At 39.6% G+C, this 22,002-nt stretch overlaps 1 protein-coding gene across 2 annotated transcripts in view; it reads left to right on the top strand.

Annotated features, from left to right (window-relative positions):
• The window catches only part of MCC (MCC regulator of WNT signaling pathway), a 240,601-nt gene that overhangs the window by 69,820 nt on the left and 148,779 nt on the right, over positions 1-22,002 (top strand). The window lies entirely within an intron of this gene.

The following is a 22,002-nucleotide window of genomic DNA, read 5'->3' as shown; positions in this document are numbered from 1 at the left end:
TCTTGATTAAAATTTGTTAGAGTTGCCAGGGTCAAATACAACTATTTCATGCCTCTGGGTTGGCAGTTGACCCTTTCTGACATAAACCAAATCCTGGTGGGGTTATCTGTCTATTGCATATCCATCTGCCCTTCTTCCAAGGAAGTTAAACACCATACAGAATTCTTCTGTTCTCTGTTATTTTCACAATTGGGCAGAGGCATAGTGACTGACTAAGGTCAAGACAACCAATCAAGCTCCATGGCTGAATGGAATATTAGAGTTATTGACACATGCATGGGTAGAAGATTTTGCTACTCTGAGAATTAATGTTCTTTTGGAAAACTTTTGACAGTTTAAAAAAGAATACTGATTATTGTTTGATTTCTGAGGGTGCTCGACTTGTGGTAATTCTAGTAATGGTTGTATAAATGACAAACAAGCTATGTAGTATATTAAAAAGCTAGTCTTGTTCTTAAACCACAAATAAAATATATTGTGTTACTCTTTCTTGGGTTATTCTTAGTCATCAGGATCACGGATTTTAAATGTTTCAGAAACTGTAAGCCCATATGACTTAAAAACACAGAAAACAGATCTGGGAGGGACCCCCAAGTCTCATCTAGTCCAACTTCATGCACAATGCAAGAAATTCACAGGTACCTCACCCTACTCCTTCAGTAACCCCTGGTATATGTCCAGAGAAATAAAAAAAACCCTTCAGGATCCTTGGGCCAGCATGAGTTGAAGGAGAATTCTTTCCTGTCCTCAAAGTGACAATTGGCATTACCTTGGCATGCATGAAAGGGCCATGAGAGCCAAACACTGATTCATCCCGTCCTGCTCTCCCCCTCACAATCTGCCTAACTTCATAAAATCAGCATTGCTGTCAGATGGCCATCTAACCTCTGTTGGAAAGCTTCCAAGAAAAGAGATTCCACCTTCTCCTGAGGAAGCCTGCTACATTGTGGAACTGCTCTGTCTGGAATTTCTTCCTGATATTTGGCTGAAAACCATTTTGAATTAATTTCAACTCATTGGCTCTGGTCTAACCTTCTGGAGCAATTCTGCTCCATCCTCTATTTGATAGCACTTCAAATACTTAAATTTGGCTATCATAGCACCTCTCTGTTATCTCTTTTCCAGGCTGAATATACCCTTCTCCTTTCCATACAGGCCTTGGTCTCCAGACCCCTCACCATCTTTGTAACCATCCTCTTGACATATTCCAGTTTTTCTACATTTTTCTTGAACTGGGATGCCCAAGACTGAACACAGTACTGTTACCCTCAGGATTGACCTCAGCAGTGGGTTGGGGAGCCCTGTGCCTTTGCAGCTTTCTACCTCCTTCCTTAAGCCAACTCCCTTTTTGGTGTTCTATACACTTTTCAACAAAGAACTAGGTAGAACCGTAATGTCATCCACCATGTGCCAGAATGTCTTTGTTTTAGAATGCTCTGCTTGGGTCCTAGGGCTTACCTAGTTCTTCTGGGTTGGCATTAGGACCCAAGCAGAGCATTCTAAAACAAAGACAGTCCAGCATGTGGCAGTTGGAAGTTACAATTCTACTTAGTTCTTTTTGTTGAAAAGGTTATAGCAGTGCCCATTCTCTGCATTGGCTAGTGTACCCACAAGATCAGAAAATCTTGTCTGGTCATGCCCTCACCCATATCTGCCTTGCAAAATAGCCTGTCTCTCCCTTCCCAAAGAGATTAAAGCAAAGACAATACCTGCTACTAAGAAGTCTGCTTCCCATCTCCAGCCCTGGACTATCTACCTTGCTAAAACAAAGAACCTTCTAATGTGATTGCTCCAAGTGTTTCTGCCAGCGCTAATTTTAATTTCTTCCTCTGGCTAACTTCTCTCTCAAGACCACCTTATTTACATTTTTCATTGTCTTACAGCTGTAATTCAGTCAGCTAACTCCCCCCCCCCCGGTCAGGCACTCCTTGGCTCTGCCCATTAACGCCAAGTGCACAAGTATTAATTTTAAGTACTAAACCCATCAACTTGAGCATTGACACTCAAGTTGATCACTTCTCTCTTGTCTTTCCCAGGAAAGGTAAGGCTGCCCTTTGTCTTGGAAGATAAAGGGTTGTTCTGCATAACTTTGAAGATCCCTTTTCTCCTATAAGTACCCCTTAGCCCAACATTCAGTGTTCAGTATCTCTGGACACCTCTCTATTGATATTGTCTCCAATACATTACTTCTTCTACCTCAGGGGTAGGGAACCTGCGGCTCTCCAGATGTTCAGGAACTACAATTCCCATCAGCCCCTACCAGCATGGCCAATTGGCCATGCTGCCAGAGGAATGAAGGAATAAGAGGGGAAGTCCTCCTATGGATTAAAAACTGGTTGAGAAACAGGAAGCAAAGAGTGGGTGTAAATGGGAAATTCTCACAATGGAGAGATGTGGGGAGTGGTGTCCCCCAAGGATCCGTATTGGGACCAGTGCTCTTTAACTCCATTCATAAAAATGACCTGGAAGTAGGGGTGTGGTAGCTGGTGGCCAAGTTTTCTGCAGATGATACTCAAATTATGTAGGGGTGGTGGAGGGAACCACAAAGGATTGGCATGAGGAGCTCCAAGCCGGGACCTTTGGATAAATTAGGGTGGAGTGGGCTAAGAAAATGGCAAAATGCAGTTCAATGTAGCAAAATGCAAAGTGATGCACATAGGGGCAAGTAAAAATCCAAACTTCACATACATCGCTTTACAGGGGTCAGTGCTATCAGTCACAGAGACCAGGAAAGGGATTTGGGCTGCCTTTTAGTTGATAGTTCCATGGGCATGTCAACTCCATGCATGGGCAGCTGTGAAAAAAGGCAAACTCTATGCTGGGGATAATCAGGAAAGTCGAATTCGGATAATAAAACTGCAAAGATTGTCATGCCTCTTTTATATAAACACGTGGTGCTTTACTCACACTTGGAGTAATTGTGGGTTCAGTCTCTGGTCACCATACATCTCAAAAAAGGATATATTGAAGAGATAGAAAAAGTGCAGAGAAGGGCAACGAGGGATGATTGAGGGACTGGAGCACCTTCCTTTTTATGAGGGAAAGGCTGGCAGCTGCTTGGGACTCCTTTAGCTCTGGAGAGTGAGACGCCCTGAGCGGGGGATATGGATTGAAGTCTATAAAATTCATGCAGATAATGGGGTAGAAAATGTTGACAGAGAGAAATTTTTCTCTCTTTCTCACAATACTTTCTCACAATACTGATTGGTGTTTGGAATATGCTGCCACAGGAGGTGGTGATGGCCACTAACCTGGATAGCTTTAAAAGAGGCTTGGACAGATTTATGGAGGAGAAGTCAATTTATGGCTACCAATCTTGATCCTCTTTGATCTGAGATTGCAAATGCCTTAACAGTCCAGGTGCTCGGGAGCAACAGCCGCAGAAGGCCATTGCTTTCACATCCTACATGTGAACTCCCAAAGGCACCTGGTGGGCCACTGCGAGTAGCAGAGAGCTGGACTAGATGGACTCTGGTCTGATCCAGCTGGCTTGTTCTTATGTTCTTATGTTCTTATGTAGTTCCTGAACATCTGGAGAGCCGCAGGTTCCCTACCCCTGTTCTACCTGAGCTAGCATGGGTCACTCAGCTCTGTTCATTGGACCTAAAACCACTTCAGGATCTTGTAAAATATCACCCCTAAAAATTCCCCAATTCCCTCCATCCATCTCCAAACCTATCCACTCAACACTGCCTATATCCTTGGACTGTTTATGTGCTCTGCTGCTTTGATTGTTGCGTGCCTGTATATTTATTATTTCTCCATTAATAAAAATTATTAAACTTTATTTTGCTGTCCTGCAGATTTCTTACAAAGACAACTTTTTGTAAACATAGGCAACAAAGTTTCCGAGCTTGCCCAACCCTCACTAAGCAAAACATCTGCTCTCGCTATTTCCCCAGCTCTAGAAGGGACAGACTCCCACCATTTTGGGTCACAATACTCCAAAGGATGTCTAACCAGAGCAAAGTGATTTAGTCACTTTTCTTAATCTGGGCACCATATTTCTGTTGAAGCAGCCCAAAATCAATTTGCCTTTTTAGCTGACACATTACACTGCTGATTCATGTTCAGTGTATGATCAGCTAAGATCCCAAGATCTATTTTGCTTGTGCTACTACTAAGTCTCCCCATCCTATAATTATGCATTTGCTGTTTCTTAACTAAATGCAGAACTTTACATTAATTACTATTGAAATAATTTTGTTTTAGCCCAGTTTTCCAGCCTGTCAAGATCATCCTGAGTCTTGAGTCTTCTACAATGTTTACTGCCTTTTTCCATTTAGTACCTGCTGCAAACTTAATGAGCATCACCTCTATTCCTTCCAACCAGGTCATTTATGTAGAAGTTGAACTACACAGAGCCCAGGTCAGATCCCTGAGCCGCTCCACTTGTCACTCGAAGAGGATGAAAAACTATTAACAAGCAGTCTTCGGATGCCATCTGTCAACCAGTTACAAATCCACCTAACCGTAGTAGTATCCAAATCACATTTTACCAACTTGTCAACAGAATATCATATGGAATCATGTCAAAACCTTACTGAAATCAAGATAAACTGTATAAACAGCATCCCTCTAATCCAACAAAATAGTAACTCTCTCAAAAAATGGGATAAGGTTCATCTGACATAACTTGTTCTTGAGGAACCCACACTAGCTTTTGTTTGATCTGTTCTAATACCCCCAGCAGGTGCGGACATCAAACTGATGTGTCAGTAGTTAACCTGGATCCTACTTTTTCTCCTTGAAGGTGGGGACAGTATTTGCCAACCTCCAGTCTTCTGGTATCTCACCAGTTTTCTCTCCAAGCATTGTCAAAAATGATGTACAGAGCCTCTGAAATTACATCCATATGTTCCTTTAATACCCTTGAATGCAATTCACCTGACCTTGATGATTTAGTTTCCTTTAAAGAAGCTAGGTGTTAATGTACCACTCTTATGCCTATTCTAGGCTGCAGCACTCTTTCATCATGTTTCTATTTTTGCCAAGCTGAGCACTATTTCCCTTGCAAGAGAAGAATGAGGTAAAGTAAAAATGAAGCAGTTCTGCCCTCTCTTCATTACCTGTTTCCACTTTCCTTTCCCTGCATTGGGCCTACCACTTCCTTGCTCTTTTTCTTGTTCCAAACATAACTAAAGAATCTTTATTTTATTTTAACATCTCTCATGAGCCAAAACTCATACTGAGCTTTAGCTTTTCTGACACTCTCCCTATAAGCGCTGTCTGTTTGTTTATATTCATCCTTGGTTATATGGCCTTCCATTTTCTAAATGTGTCTTAAAAAAAACCCTTACATCTTTAGAAAGCTGTTCATGGAACTACCTGACTTCTTTAGATTCCTCCCAATTTTTCCTACTCATTGGACTCATTTCTGACTGTGCCTCAACATCTTGCTTTTTTAGAAACTCCTACCCTCTTGAATTCCTTTCTCGAATATTTCTAACCATTAGTATTTCTAACCATGAGATAACTTTGAATTTGTTAAAATTAGCTTTTCTGAAGTTCAACCTATAAGTCTGATTATGTACAGCTTTTCACTTCCCCAAGACTTTAAATTCCAAAATTACATTGTTCCTTCTACCCCAGATGCAACTACTCTACCTCATCAACCAATTCTTCCCTGTTGGTGAGAATCAGGTCCAAGACAGCAGATTCCCTTGTTTCTTTCTTCACTTTCTGGCAACTTAAATTATCAGGCAAGACAAGCCAGAAATGTATTAGTCCTTTCATTTTTAGTGGAGTTTGACTTGTAAGAGATATCAAGGTAACAGAAATCTCCCATGACAGAAAAAAATGTGATTTGATCTAGTGTGTTATCTATGGCCTCAGCTTGGTGCTCTATTACAGATCCTCACCATAATATTGTTGTTATTTCCTATAGGGTTTTCAAGCCAAGAGATGTTTGGAGGTGGTTTGCCATTTCCTACCTCTGTGTCATTATCCTAGTATTCCTTGGGGATCTTTGATTCAATTAATACCAGGGTCAGGATTTAAGAGAGTTTGACTGGCCCAAGGACACCCCACAAGCTTCCATGGTGTAAGTAGGGATTTAAACCTGGATTCTCCAGGTCCTTGTCCAACACTTCAATAATTACATCATACTGACTCTTGTTACTCTTTACGCCTTTAATTTTTACCCAGAGACTCTCAACTGACTTTCCATGCTCATATTCATGTGTTTCTTCACAAGTATATACAGCCTTGACAGATAATTCTGCCCCTCTTTGTCTTTTCCTTTTAAACAAATTATACCCTCAATCCTAATATTTCAATTGTGAGTCTCATCCCACCAAGTTTCAGTAACGCCTATTACAACATAGTCCTTTCCTGTATTGATTCTGCTCAGTAACTTTCTAAATTGAAGGTGGTGGCTGCTGTTTCCTCGCCTCTTTAGGGTGTGGCCATTTCCTGCTGGACCTATTGCTAATGGATTCCCCTGCGTCCTCAAAAGAACATCCTCTGACCCTTTCCCAAACTTCCTGTCTATAATACTTTAGACATTGTTCCATTGGGAAACTAGAGTCTTTAGGAAACTAGAATCAGAAGTATTCCCCATAATCACTTCCCCAGTAAACTCCTTAGTATAAATGATGGTAGAAGACAGTGACATGTTCAGTCACAGACTTGAAGTTTTCCTTAAGTACAATAATGTGATTTAACACTCTCTCCAGGGCTCAAAAAGCGCCTGTAGTATCACACAGTGAAACAAAGCCCCCCCCCCCCCAAAAAAAACTGAATCTAGAGAGATAAGGGAAAAAAGCAACAGCATTCTCAAGAGTTTGGTGGTTGTCATGAATTCCCATCTGGTGTACTTCTGGCCGCTCAGCAATTTCTTCAATATGGACCTCTATTCTGTTCTCTTACCTTTTCATATGCATGGACTTTGCATTCCAGTTTCTCAGATGTAGGCTCTTGAATTGTGTATGTTTGTTTAAGAGCTATAAAAGCTCATGCAATTGAATTTCAATACCTGTTCCTTTGGAAGTCAAAGAAATACACTAATCGCTTTTCATGGATGAGTTGTTCCCTTAATCCTAGGAAATTGCTCTGAATTCTTGTATTTCTGTGTGGGGAAGGGGTTTCATGGTAAAGCCATGTTCCTAGGTAGAACTGCTGGTATGAAAAGCTAATAACTGATTTTAATCAGATATGGATAAGTTGCACCATTCATGGTCATATACCATTTTTTTAAAGTCATTTAATATTCATTAGAATACTTTGCTTCAGTTTTTCAGAGTTCCCGGAAGTATTAATATTTCTGTACAGGTGGCACATCCATAGAAGCAGCATTGTTTACTTTGAACAAAAAAGTGATGTGATTCCTAAATAAATTTCGGAAGGTTAATGATTTGATGCTTGGACATATTACATCGACAACATTGAACCTGTGCTATAAATTTCAAAAAACACAAAAACTGAATTTGCTATTAATTCTAATCTTAAAATTAATTTCATATCAAATTTTAATACTTGTTTAAAATGAAGTTCTTCTGGAATTATAACATTTTATTTATCTATTGCCATTGACCGTTAGTATGATATTAATGATACATTATTACATGTTAATCTCTTTAAACAAAAACTACCGTATATACTGGTGTATAAGACAACTGGGCGTATAAGACGACCCCCCCACTTTTCCAGTTAAAATATAGAGTTTGGGATATACTCGCCATATAAGAGTACCCGGCGTATAAGACGACCCCACACTTTACAGATGATTTCCCAGGGTTCAAAAGTAGTCTTATACGCCAGTATATACAGTACTACTGTACAATAAAGTCTAATGCAACTGGGTCAGAATTTTCAACAATAATATTAAAGTAAGGCATAATTAATACAAGCTATAATATATTTGAATATATAATTCAATAGTGATAAAGAATTACATTTGAAATACAATTATGCTTATTAAAAGGCTTATTTATTTTTGAAGCTTTTATCCTTTAGGAAGAGTATTCTGCTTGAAAGCTGGAAATTGGAATTGAATCTTTGTTTTCTAGGACATCATGGGGTTAGTTGCTACATCATTGCCTATTACTATGCCTATGTCAGTACTGTCCATGGTCTTAAAATTTGAACAGTGGGTACTACTAATCCCTCCTTTTAGGGGGAAAAAGCCTGTGCTCAGTACTCATGATTCAAGGGAAATGGAAATGCACATGGGTTGTTTACCTGGTTGTGGCCCCTGTTGTGAAACTTATTTGAAAAAAATCTTAAGACCCCTTCCTCTTTGTTTTTCTCATTCAGGCTGCACAAGTACAACTGGGGGTGTGTGAATAACATTACAGCCTTTGTGTGAATTGTCATTCTAATTGAGATAATATATTCTTAAAATGATCCTTGTCACCAATTGATACTCTATTTGTGTGTGGATATATTGACATTTTTCTCCTACTTGATGGTGCTGAGAAGTCTTAAAACAGGTAAATATGAACATAGTAAATGTAAAGGAATTGTTGTATTTAATGTAGTGCTCTTATGTAATAATTTATTTTCTAAGACAAAGCATTTGCAAACAACTTTTGTCCTGCAACTACAGTCACTAACATTTTTTTTTGAGATGACATTGGGTCTGAAGCGTTCTATAAGAATACAGTCATCCCTTCCACATTGTGACTTTCCCTATCACGGTTTTGATATACTGCAGTTTGGCATAAGAAATTAAATGGGAATTTTGAGGAGTTTTGCAGAAGTCACAGATGACACTCGAAGGCCAGCAGACGACACAGAAAAAGTTTAGAAAGTCTGAATTTCATAAAATATATGTATACTGTTGTATAATATCAACACATTTTACCCTTTAATATCATAAATACACATGATTTTTTTAAAAAAAATCAAAATAAAAGAGAAAAAAATCAGACTTATTCTATGGTATGAATGGTGGGTCAAAATTTTTTATGCAGATTTCCAGATCATGGGGGGCAGCACACCTCCAACCCCAGTGTTGTGGAAGAGATCACTATATATTGTGTAATTCTGCTATAGAGCCCACATCTTATTTATGTAGCAGATTACATCTTACTAAGAAAATCTTGTGTTCCTTGTGTTCATTTTTATTAACAAACTGATACAATAATCCATCAGAACAGTAATTCTGTGTCTAAATCAGTTTGTTCCCCAAACTATAATCTATGAAAATTCCCATTAAATATGCTAGCCAGAGAAACTAGCCTGTGAATAATCTGAATTGAGTTGTGGAGGCTAAGAAATGATCCCCTTACAACTTGAAGCCAGACTGTATTAAGCATGACTGTGAAATTGGCCATGAACTTTTAGTAGTCTATTGAGTATTCTGTATAGAAGTGCTTCTCAGACTTCTTACGTTTTGTCCTTTCCTCCAGTTGCTGAGTTTTCTTCCCAGCACCAATCTGACAGCAATGTGCTTACAAATTAAGTTCACAGAGCTTGCTACTGTGTGTAGATGTCTATGAATGTTATAATCTGAATGCAATACTGGTATTAAGATAAAAACGATATTTCTGTACCCCCACAAGTCCAACACAGGAAAATCCTAAATCAATTAGTGTGTTAGGGCAAGCAAGTCCAACCCAGCATGGATCTTTCTGTTTTTATCCTGCCCTTCTACGTATTGATTCAGGATGTTCTGCATAGCTCTTTTTCTCCCCCTTTGTTTTGCCCTTAGCACAGCCCACTAAGTTTACATGATGAACGTCTTGACTGTGTAGGGATTTGAACTTGGGTCTACTTGATCCTAATCAGCCTAGCTGATGGAGATCCAGTAAATACCAGTGAGAGTTCTTTGCTATCAGGTACACAGCCCATGAGTATCTGGAACAAAGTGTCTCTTGTTTCAAGATACTGCCTCTTCAGGTAACTTTGTACTTCACACCTAGGAGTTGCACATCTCTCAAGGATATATATATATTTGTTCCATGTATGAGAAGTATGCTGTCGGCAGAAATTCTTGATTGATTGAAATTACTATATTCATTTTAATATTAGAACCATTATAAAATACACTGACTCCTGTGACATTGAACTCCAGTCCTCATATAATCTAACAATATGCATTATAGTATAGATTATATAATCATGCAGTTTAATTAGAATGTGCATATTTATATATTAAAATATGTATATCCCACCTTTTCTTGTAGTTCTAGGCAGCTTAAAATAATAGTGAAAAAAAGTATTTCCAATAAAAAGCAGAATGAAATAACAGACCTCAAATCTCTCCCGTTGTCTTTAAAAGATATCTCTGTGGAATGTCCTGTAGACATTTTTTAAAGTATGTTTAGTCTTGACCTTTATGGGGAAATAAGCTACTTGTGCTGTGAGGGAAATGGGCTGTGCCATTTGCCCACAAGTTGCATGCACCCTATTGCTGTGACAAATACTTCATACTTAATGTAAGAGTATGTGTGTGTGTGCATGCATTCTCTTAATGGAATGTTACAAATATGCTGTTTGGGAGATGAAGAAATGTGGAAGCTGTAATCCATTTTTTAAAACAACGCAAAAGGCAAAACTAGTAATGTAAGGATGTTTTGTAATAACTTATTCCTGTTATTTGCCTAGCTTAATTGTAAGAATTTGTTTAGCATTAGTATGACGCAACTCCTTCCAGTGAAGTTGTAGAGAATAGATATGTATTGAGATATGTCTCCACTAAGAATGAAGCACCTTAGGAATACATGCCTGTCCAACTATCAAGCAATTTCCCATAAAGATCAGTGGAATGTATCAGGAATTATTTATTAAATAAGTAAGGCATTTTATTGACTTTAGACACTTGAAGTGAAATTCATGGTAGAAACAGCAGCATGGGTGTGATTGCAAATCAGAGTACTATGATTTATACTCTCTAGTGCTTCATCACAATTTTAGTATAAAAATATTGTTGAGGAGTATGAAGGTCCATGAATTCCAGGCCATTAATAGTATCATATTACAGTGACTGTCAGACATTTTATGAGATAACCTGATAACTCAGTTTTTCTTAGCCTGGCTACCTGCTTTCTTTTAAAATGCTAGAAATATGTTGACCTTGAAAACAGAATTAAAATTAATTAGACAGGCAGCTGCTTAAAAGGGATTTTTAAAATTTTTCTAAAAGGTTTTAATTTCATTAGTAGAATAAATTTTAAAACTGTATGTAGATACTGAACAAATCCTAGTATCATCATAGGATGTTGAAATTCTGTCATGAATCAATTTTTGGAACACATCTCAAATTGCATAGTTATAATTGCATAAGATAACATAATATTAACCAGTTAATAAAAACCTATCTGAGTATGGTGTGAATTTGCTTTCCAGACACATTAATTATTTTCTATTGCACAGGAGGCAAAAAAACAAACTAGCATTATAACAGTATGGACTTTCCCCTTTGTTTTGAAGAAAACCTTACTCTATTTCAGTATATCAGGAATAATTAATTCCCAGGACTGCCTTTGTTCCATTCGTTTGTTCCTTATTCTACTATATTCTTAAGAATGTGGTGCTTAGATCAGAAGCAACCAGGGAGCCAAAGTAATTGAAAGAAAGTAGGCTAACAATCTCCTGTTTGCATGCCAAAAAACCTGCAGGGCCCCTGAATGGAAGCCATAATTTAAACCTTTTAATTATTTGTCATCTTGACTGTCTGGGTCACCTAATCATTATTTGCCGGAGGTCCTAGATATCCTTCCATGAATCTTTTGCCTCTTCTTTCCAGTGGCATCTTGTGACCTTTCTTGTAGCACTTACACAGTTAGTATGTTAAGCATTCAGAAATATGTTTTAAAATTCCTTCTGTACTAACATTATACCTGGCAACTGTCCATTGTGTTCATTTGCTTTTTCTTTGCTAATGTCCCTTTAGAACTCAGCTTTTATTTTCAGCTCCATGTTACACTGTGACTTTATTTTCCAATAGCATTAACTGACAATACTGGGAAGGGCATTCTTGGGAATGAATTAATCTTGATATGTTAGGTTTCTCCAAAACAAAACACAGCAAAAAAAAACTTCCAGGCAAACACCATGTTTATTTTGTACAGTCTATATACTTGAGTTGGTGGTGTAATCTTGCAGATATGAAAGATTGGTTCAAATATTTAGGAAAGCTAAAAATAATTATTACATATGTGACACATTCAGCATTTTTGGATATGCAAAATTGCTTAATTAGCCATTCTTAATTTTTAAAACTCTTTGTTTAAATTTATGTAGTGTTTAAAAGGACTTCTTAGTAGCTGCTGACTATTTTGCTGCCATCTAGAAAGTTAATTGTTGAACTTTCTCTGTATTTCCTACACCGTGTCTGTTTTAGGGGAATCACTGTGTGCAACCAGATTGGAACAGCTGAGTAGGGAAAAAATAATTCCTTGGCACAATCTTTTTTGCTGTCGTTATATAACAAATTATTAGTCTGCTTCGTCCACATTGTCTAGTGCATGCATTAAGATCCTTTCTGAAGTCAGCTTTATCACTATTTTGTAATCTAACGAAGACCTCTGGGTTTCCATGTCCTTATAGCATGAGTTGCTTAAATCTCAGGATCTAGTTTGTAGTATCTCACACATATTTCATAGCTTTTTTGATCTTTACAATATAATGCAGGTTCTATGATGCTTTTTGTAACTGAACTTCTTTCTGTATTATGTGGTTGGAATATGTCCAATTTGTAGGATAAATGCTTTTTTCATGACATCTATGTAATATGGCCATCCTAAAAGACTGCACCTTGCTTTGTTTATTAAGTCAGGTTAGGCTGACTTTTTAATAGTATTGTATTCTAGTTGAATTCAATACAGTATTGAATTTCATTGTGAAGAAGTTGTTTGAACCAGATTATACTTATGTGGGTGGAAAGTGCCATCACAGCACTGATTTATGGCAACTCAAATAAAGTTTTCAAGGCAGAAGACTAACGGAAGTAGTTTGCCATTGCCTTCCTCTGCACAGCAACTCTGGTAATCCCTGGCGGGGTCTCATCAAAATTCTAGTTAGGACTGATCCTGCTTAGCTTAAGAAATCTGAAGAGATCAGACTAGCCTGGGCCATCCATGTCAGTGAGAAGGAGCCACTCAGCAGCGGTCGTGGTAACAGCAGAAGCAGTTGAGGAAAAGAAAACACAGGAACCCAGGCGTTGTTCACTTCAAAGAACAGAAGGGTTTATTCCTTGTTTCCAAAGTCACAAAACAGTGACAGAGTGCAGCGCAGCAACTGTATAACCAAAGCACGCATAGACCAAACTGTTCTGTGCATACATATAGAGACATTCCACCAATCAGGGAGCAGTGATGCAATCACACTAGATGTGCTTAGTCACGGTTGCATCACCCACTGAAACTAGGTGAAAGTGAGCAGTCCTGCATCAGCCAAGCTGTCAAGTAGATTTTGGTGATCTAACTGTCAAGTCCTAACACCCCTTCCCAAAACTACTATGACAGCACCTTTATTACTTTCAGCTGTTCTAACATTGTCTGATGCTTATTCTGTGACACAGCTTTAGTAAACACATCAGCAACATTTCGCTCTGTCTCAACATAGGCAAGCTGGAATAGTTCCATTCTGTACTCAGCTCTCTAACATTCTGGTACTTTTACTCCTATGTACTTAGTTCCCCACCTTCATGTTTGCAGTCTCAAGCTAACGCAATGCAGGTCTGTGAATCATCATCAAACACGACATAGGCTTCTTTTATGGATTCACCTAACTCAGTTAGCAGTGTCTCAACCCAAAGTAGTGTTCTGGAACATGTTTCTCTGTATTAACGCGCAGAACTCAGCCTCAGAAGTGGATACAGGCTGATTGTGGTCTGTTTTCTAGAACACCAGGTGATAGCTACATCACCATACTGAATGACAAAACCAGTACAGGACTTCCTGTCACCACAGTCTGCAAATGAACCATCTGCAATAGCACGCAACTCTGTGCTTTATGCGGACTGACTGATCAGTAAACCATGATCAGCAGTTCCTTTTAAGTACCTAACCACACGCTTAACACCCTCCCAATCATGTTTGCTGGCTTGTTAGGCTTTTTCTGCTTAGCGCACTAACAGCAAACGCTATATCTGGGCGTGTCCAGTTAGATATATGTAGGAGACTACTCTACAACAGATTTGTACAGTCTCAGGGATTGTTGAACTCCTCTACTTTCTTCAAATTCCTCAACTTCTGAAAGTCTAGGGACATTTTCGTGTTGTGGCAACCCTTGCCTCCTTGACAATCTAGTCTTGGCGCACCAACTCATTTATTTTGTTCTTCTGACTTAGGAGATAACCTTTGCTTTGGTGTAGATATGAGCATCAATACCCAAGTAATGTTTGATAAAACCTAAGTCCCTTTATGAACATAAGCATGTCACTTGAGTTGCTTTATACAATTTGTCAAATTGTTGTGTGTAGATCTTGCACACACACATATGTCATCAACATAAAGAAGAATGACCTCTTGATTCTTTTTAGTTCCCCTGATATATAAACATGCATCAGTTAAAATAGACTCTCTTAAACCCCAGTTTAAGCAATGTACTGTTCCAGTTCATTATACCAGTTAGCACCCCAGCTTGTTTTTAAACCATACAAAGAACGATGCAAAAGATAAACAGTATTTGGGTCTGCTTCTTCATACCCTGGTGCAGGTTTCAGATAAATTGCTTCCTTCAATTTAGCATTTAAAAAAGCACACTGGAAGTCACAATGCTTCACTTCACCATAAAGCCTTTCTTACTTAGCTAATGCAAGCATAGCTCTCAAAGACTCCAGGTCGCTGGCCGTGGGAGAATAGGTCTGGTCATAATTCAGCAAACGGTCTTGTACAAACCTCCTGGGCGATGTAAGCCTTGCTTTCTTTATATACCTTTGAGTACCCATTTGGCAACTCTCTTTTCCTCCTCAAACACCCACTTTGGACCCAATTGCCTCCCTCTCCTTCCTTCTGGCAAAACAGTCTTGGTAAACACCTGTTGTTGCACTAAGGTATTATAATTTCCAGCCATAGCTTCACGCCAGAGCTCCTATTTCCCCAGCTGGCGGCAGCTTTAACATCTCTTCATAGTAGTTTGGCTCTGTTACCTGTGGTTGGCAAATATAGACGTTTTGAGAAGACCCATCCCTGTCAGTAGGTATCCCTTTTGTAGACCTCCATCAGAGGTAATGGTAACTTTAATTTGTTTCTCATCTTCACTACAGTGAGTGTGACTGTCTTGCAGGCCTTCCCACTTGTCGGCTTTCTTCCTTGTACGCTTGCTGCTCACTGGAAGTAGCGCCATTGACTCTTGAGCTGCTGCAGGCTGCTGCCTGGCAGTTCTGTTAACCCCTCGATGGCTCACTGAAAGGTAGCAAAACCTCTGTGTTAGCATGGATAGTTTCCCATCCTGCATGCTTTTCAAAGTTTGCACTTCGAGAGATCACAACCTTACCATAGGAATGTGCAAAACGAAAAACCTTTTGTCCCAGATTCATAACCAAGAAATCCCTCTAATCTCACCCACCTCTGATCCCCCTTCCGCCTTTGGGCTATTGTCAGGTACCAGCACATTGGCATAACTTTCACAAAGATATGCAAATGATCCAGAGATGGATCTTCTTGGTATAGCAAAAAATAAGGAGTCTGGTTCACACTAGAAGACCATACTCTGTTGATCAAGTATGTGGCAGTGTTCTCAGCCTCAGCCTAGAAATGTTCAGGCATGTTGGCATCCAGAAGCAAAACAGCTTTCTTTATAGCATGTAGAACCCCAACCCCTCTCAGCAACCCCGGCTTTCAAAAGGAGAGAAAGGGTTGGTCTCTTCTGTGACGTATAGCCTTTCTTTCTCAACCAGTTCTAAACCCAGAACCCAGGAACTCACCTCCTCTGTCCATTTTGAGGCAAGCCACCTTTATGTGAAAACTGCCTCTCTGCACCATTGCCACACCCACTCTTTAAACCTCCAAAGCCTCAGCTTTGGATTTCAGGAAAAGACTATAGGTGAACCTGCTATAGTCATCCACCAAAACCATGTGGTACTCCCATGCCCCTGACTGGGTTGAAATGGTCCAGCAAGGTCTGCATGAATTCAAACCAAATGGCTCATTCTGACTGTCTGGTGCTTTTCCTTTGTAGAAGGAAATGCTCATTTCCTTGGCCTCCTACTGCACACAGTACACCAAGATAATTAGGACAGGACTCTGGCTTTCAAACCACACAACTCCGGGACATGTTTCCTAAAGAACTTTGAAACTGGTAATGTCCTAGCACATCGCGTGCATATAATGAATACAGTCATCATGCATAGGGTTTGTGAGCTAACTGTATTGAAGCCATAATTTTTGTCCCACAGCATTGTTATTTAGCTGATAAAGGTTATTCTGTGTATACCTGTGGCACAGACTCTCCCTCTTTGTTTCTTAATAGAACAGGTCTGCCTCCACTAAATTCCCACCATTATAACCCTCTAGCTACAACTCTAACAACGCTTTTAACAAACAAAATTCAAAATGAAGGCACAAAATATACATTACTCAGAGAGCCATTTAGAGCAGGAACAAAATGTTGATCCTTGTAGTTGCACCTTTGCTGCGCTGCCATCAGCTAAACAAACGCGGGTCAATAACAGGCTGGCTTATCGGCCGTCAGTAAGGAGACTCTTCCTTATTCACTATATGCTCAGAACAAGCAGAGTCAATGAGCCATAGTGAGTTGGAGTCCGCCTCCCTGTTTGTTACCAGGAAAGTAGATACAGATTCCTGGTCTGTCAGCCCCTCGCCTTCCAAGGTGGCTTCTGTTCTTCCTCTGCGCTAATTTTGCATTTGTACAGGTCTTCGCAAAATGGCCAGGGATTCCCACAACGAAAACATTTTTTTTCAGCTAACAGGAAGTAGGGACTGGCAGAATCCGCAGGAAAATCCCTCTGCTGCATGATTTCTCAGCCGTGTTCTCAAGCTACAGGTAGTCCCTCTGCTTCTGGTGGTCTAGCAGCTTGGCAGTGACGTAATCCAAAGTCAGCGTAGACTCAAGGACGCTCTGGAAACCGTATACCGAATTGGTCCCAGCTGCTATCCAAATCCATCAAAGCAACAGATAAACTTTGTGGGAAGTCCTTCAAACTGTAAACCTCGGGATCAGCGAAGCTGTGCAAACAGTTCACGCGATCTGCTTCAGATGCTCAAACACAGATCCCTCCTGGCCTCAGTTTGAGATTGTACAGTTGTCTCTGGGTGAGGAGTGACCTTTGCCCCAGTTTCCCCACTCACGCCGGGATAGATGCCTTTCAAAGCTGCCCACGCCTTGGCTGCAGTCTCAGCTTCTCGCAGATAAACCAACTGTGAGTTTTCCACTGCTAGCACAATAGACGCATCGGCTTTTTTCATCTGCACGTCAGCTTCAGCAACTGTAGGGGCCAGCTGGAGGGGTAGAGATAATATCCTACAGGTCCTCACGAATGAGAGGAAGTTCTGCATCTTCTGGCCTCCAAGCCACATAGTTATGCCTATTCAGCCTCTCAAACAGCAAAGCCGGACATAGTGGAAGCCATGGCAATAGCTGAGTCATCACACAGCACGCGAAAAGTACACCTCCAACTCTCGTTACTCACGCAGTAGCACGTAGGGAGCTGGGCTCCATAACCTGAGAAGGAGTTTTCACACTCAGCAGCGGTCGCGGTAACATAAGCAGAAGCAGTTGAGGAAAAAGAAAACACAGGGAACTCCATAGGCGTTGTTCACTCTTCAAAGAACAGAAGGGCTTTATTCCTTGTTTCCAAAGTCACAAAACAGTCTGGACAGAGTGCAGCTACTTAGGCAACTGTATAACCAAAGCAGCACGCATAGACCAAACTGTTCTTGTGCATACATATAGAGACATCTCAACTTAAATCAGGGAGCAGTGATGCAATCACACTAGATGTGCTTAGTCACGGTTGCATCACCCACTGAAACTAGGTAAAAGGTGGAGTATTGCATCAGCCAAGCTGTCAAGTAGATTTTGGTGATCTAACTGTCAAGTCCTAACAGTCAGACCAGATTATATCTATATCACAGAAATAATCTACGATAGAGGAGTGTATACATGTAGTAAGCTAGAAAGATACATAGACACTGGTTAAGTGTGACTTTTGGTAAGATACAAGCCAATTGTGCCCAGAACATCTCCTTGCATCAAGCAGACTTTTTCTTCTGGTTGCATTTTCAGTTACGCAACTGATTGGATTTATTCTGTGGTTAGATTTTCAATCATGCAGCTATTTATTCTGAAGCAACTGTGCTTCTTGAAAGGTAATCTGATCTTTCCCCCCTTAACAGGGACAGTGAAGTGGAATGCATTACACCACACATTCTTCAGGGGTTTCCCCCTCCCCCCTTCCCACCTCCTACAAACAAGTCCTCTCTCTCATTTTCTCTCTCTCCTCCCATTCTGCTCTCTGACCTCCTCCCATTTTCAGCAACCTCCATTTTGCTGCCATTACCAGTTTGTTCCTCAGGGAATCTTTCTTTGTTTGTTTGTTTGTTTGTTTTTGACAAGTTTCTACAAATGCTAAAAATGACTACTGATAGACTATTGGGCAAATGTGAAGTGGACAAGGCTTGGCTGATGGAGGAGGCAACATAGACCTCATGTGGGCCTCAGCATGGGCCAGCTACTGATGCTACCAGTCGCCTGTCCCACCTTCTGAGGTGGGAATGCTTCAGGGGAAGCACAACACAGTTGACTATGAAATAGGTATGACGACTGCTGCTTGTGGGGGAGGGGGGAGGTCAGCAAGCACCTCAACCAAACGCCATCAATGGCTATCACAAACTGAAGAAAATGTGAAATAGCCAAACATTCCAGTAACTAATATGTCCGTGTAAAGGGAAAGGGAGGAAAATTGTCATTCTGCTGGTAGTAAAAACAGATCAAACAAGTGGAAATGCCATGTATGGATCTATTGATAGGACAGATGCAGGACAAAAAGATTGATTTTTAATATTCTGGAAATAAGGAACCAACATATGAGAAACAACAAAGGTCAGTGCTCCAAAATGGAGGTGAGATGGCATTTAAACCATACAGATTGAAACAAGAAGAAGACATCTTTTGGGAGGGCAGAGGGCGATTGAAGAGGGAAGAGAAAATGAGAGGGTGCATGCACATACAGGAAACAATGGGAAATCTACTTGCTAGGATCTGGGCAGCTGCAATTGACCTTTCCATGCTATTTTTTAAAAGAGGAACTCTCCTGTGCTGCATGTCATGGGGGAGAGCAGAAAACTGGGGCAGGAAAAGGCAAATGCTTGAATCCCACCCCACAGTAATAATAAAAGGCAGGGAGGGATGACAGTGCACCACTGAGGAAAAATGCTGCACAGGAAAGCAAAGCAAATGGACTGCTTCTAAAGTATGAGGTATGCCATAAGTGCACAAATGGCCAGACAAAAACATTCAGTGTTGGGGCAAATAAGTTCCTGAGGAAATCTCCCGGTGACCTGAAGTCTGCATTTGGGATCCTAGCTTGGGCAGCATGAGGCATTACAATAAACCAGAGGTTCATCTAAGTGTTTTTGTAAAGTACTTCAAGCAGGATCTCTGGACAGGTGGCATAGAAATTTTCCAAGTAAAATAAATACAAAACATGATTGTTGATTTATCATGATGACTTAAGGCAGCCATTTTCTTCCTATGGTAAATTTATGCTAGTGGCAGATGATCTGTTGTCCTCTCCCCCCACCCCCATCCCCAACACACACACATTAGTTTTCCTTCAGTGAATTAGAGGGGAAAGGCAAAAGTATTTGTCTATGTATGTGTGTATGAATTTTTAAAAACCCTATTTCTTTAGAAGTTGAATGACATTTCAATTTATTGCAATATAGACACTTTCACTTTCTTGCTTATTATTTCTTTATTGCAAATATCTGTTCTGACATTTTAGGCTGCATTAGAGAGAACAATTGACCTGGATAAGCTGAGAGCATTTTGGCCAGAGAGCAAACCACTGACATTTTGTCATTGTTGAACTGAAATGGTGATATCTGTTGTAAGTTTTATTTTCAGTATTGCACAAGGTATTTCATAGATGGGTATAATTTTGTGATTAGTAAAATTTCATAAACCGTATTTGATTTATAGGTGAGAATTAATTATTATTATTACAAAGGCACCAAGTTAATATATACATTTGAGCAAATCCCTGACAAGAAGAAATGTTTTGACTCAAGTTATATAAAATAAAATGAAATTGTAACAATATATATAATCATTTCTTCTCAGTCACCAGATTTCAGTTGATATATTTCCATTTTGTATTGTATTTGCATTTTATTAATTGTGACTTTCTGAAAAGACTTAGTTAATTCAGATTGCTACATGGAACCAAGGACCATTTCCCACAGGGAGGATTCCTGTGTCCAATATTCTGAATTTGAATTGGACCCATTGCACTTACATAATGGTAAGGGAGATAATTGACGACATATTTGGATTGGAACCCTGACATCATTGTTGGAAACAATGCCTCAGGTGATAAACGTTTGACATGTGAAGACACTGTTGCCTTATGAAAGCTGCCTTCACTAGAAAATTTGTATATCTTGCAGACAGAGTTTTCTGCTGGATTGTAGATGTCTTGAATAATTACTTCTTGCTAGATTTTTAAGAAGACCAGGATCTGAGGAAAAATCTTTCCAAGCTGTTATCTTGCCATGTCCAGCAGTGTGAAAGACTGCACTGCACCTTGCTTGAAATAGGATTTCTACTAAATTGTATAACTTTCCCAGATTGTATGCATGGTGTGCTTGAATTAGTGGACATCATTTCAAAAGTAATTCAGCTGAATTTGCCCAAGGTAACAAATCAGGAAAATGGCTTTCTGCAAGAATCAAACAACAAAAACAATCAAATATAGTGACATGCACATTAAACAACGAAAATAAAATAACTGATAGAATATTATTCTACATTATACAATAAAAAAGAGAAATCTAAGAACATAAGAACAAGCCAGCTGGATCAGACCAGAGTCCATCTAGTCCAGCTCTCTGCTACTCGCAGTGGCCCACCAGGTGCCTTTGGGAGCTCACATGCAGGATGTGAAAACAATGGCCTTCTGCGGCTGTTGCTCCCGAGCACCTGGACTGTTAAGGCATTTGCAATCTCAGATCAAAGAGGATCAAGATTGGTAGCCATAAATCGACTTCTCCTCCATAAATCTGTCCAAGCCCCTTTTAAAGCTATCCAGGTTAGTGGCCATCACCACCTCCTGTGGCAGCATCTATCAATATCTATCAATCTATCAATAAAGTTTACATAACATAATACCTGAATAATCAAAACGTACTAAAGATAGCAGAGACTGATCTCAAAGACTTCAACAAAGAAATTCAACTACATGAAATCCATGAGGTAATAAAATCCTTAAAACCAAATAAAGCCCCAGGTCCAGATAGCTTCAATAGCACCTATAAGACTTTTCAACAAATGATAGGCCCACATCTGCAAGATATCTTCAACCATGTAATGGAAGACAAAGATGTCCCCGAAACTTGGAAACAAGCAACAATCTCACTCATTCCAAAAACAAGATTCCCCCAAAATAGGAGACTTTCAACCCATTTCCCTTTTAAATACAGACTATAAAATTTTTACTACTATTCTTAACAACAGAGTAAAGAAAATCTTATCTAACTATATCAATGAGAACCAAGCAGGGTTTCTACGAAATAGGCAGGTTCACCAAAACATCAGAACAGTGATCAATACATTAGAAATCCTAAAGGAAAATAACAATATCCCCATGGCACTGATCTCTCTGGAGGCAGAAAAAGCATTCGATCAGGTCAGTTGGGAGTTCATCCTGCAAAACAACCAAGAAATTGGGATAAAAGGCAAATTTTATGATGCTGTAAGAAATATCTATACAGAACAAAAAGGAAAATTAAAAATTAATGGAACCTTATCCCAAGAATTCAAAATCCAATGCAGAACAAGGCAAGGTTTCCCACTGTCACCATCCCTCTTTATTTTTACATTAGATACATTATTGAATGCTATAAGGGAAGACAAGACCATTATAGGCCT

This window comes from Sphaerodactylus townsendi, linkage group LG07 (genome assembly GCF_021028975.2).
Source record: "Sphaerodactylus townsendi isolate TG3544 linkage group LG07, MPM_Stown_v2.3, whole genome shotgun sequence".
Taxonomy (NCBI): Eukaryota; Metazoa; Chordata; class Lepidosauria; order Squamata; family Sphaerodactylidae; genus Sphaerodactylus; species Sphaerodactylus townsendi.
This window is presented reverse-complemented; position numbering and strand designations above follow the sequence as displayed.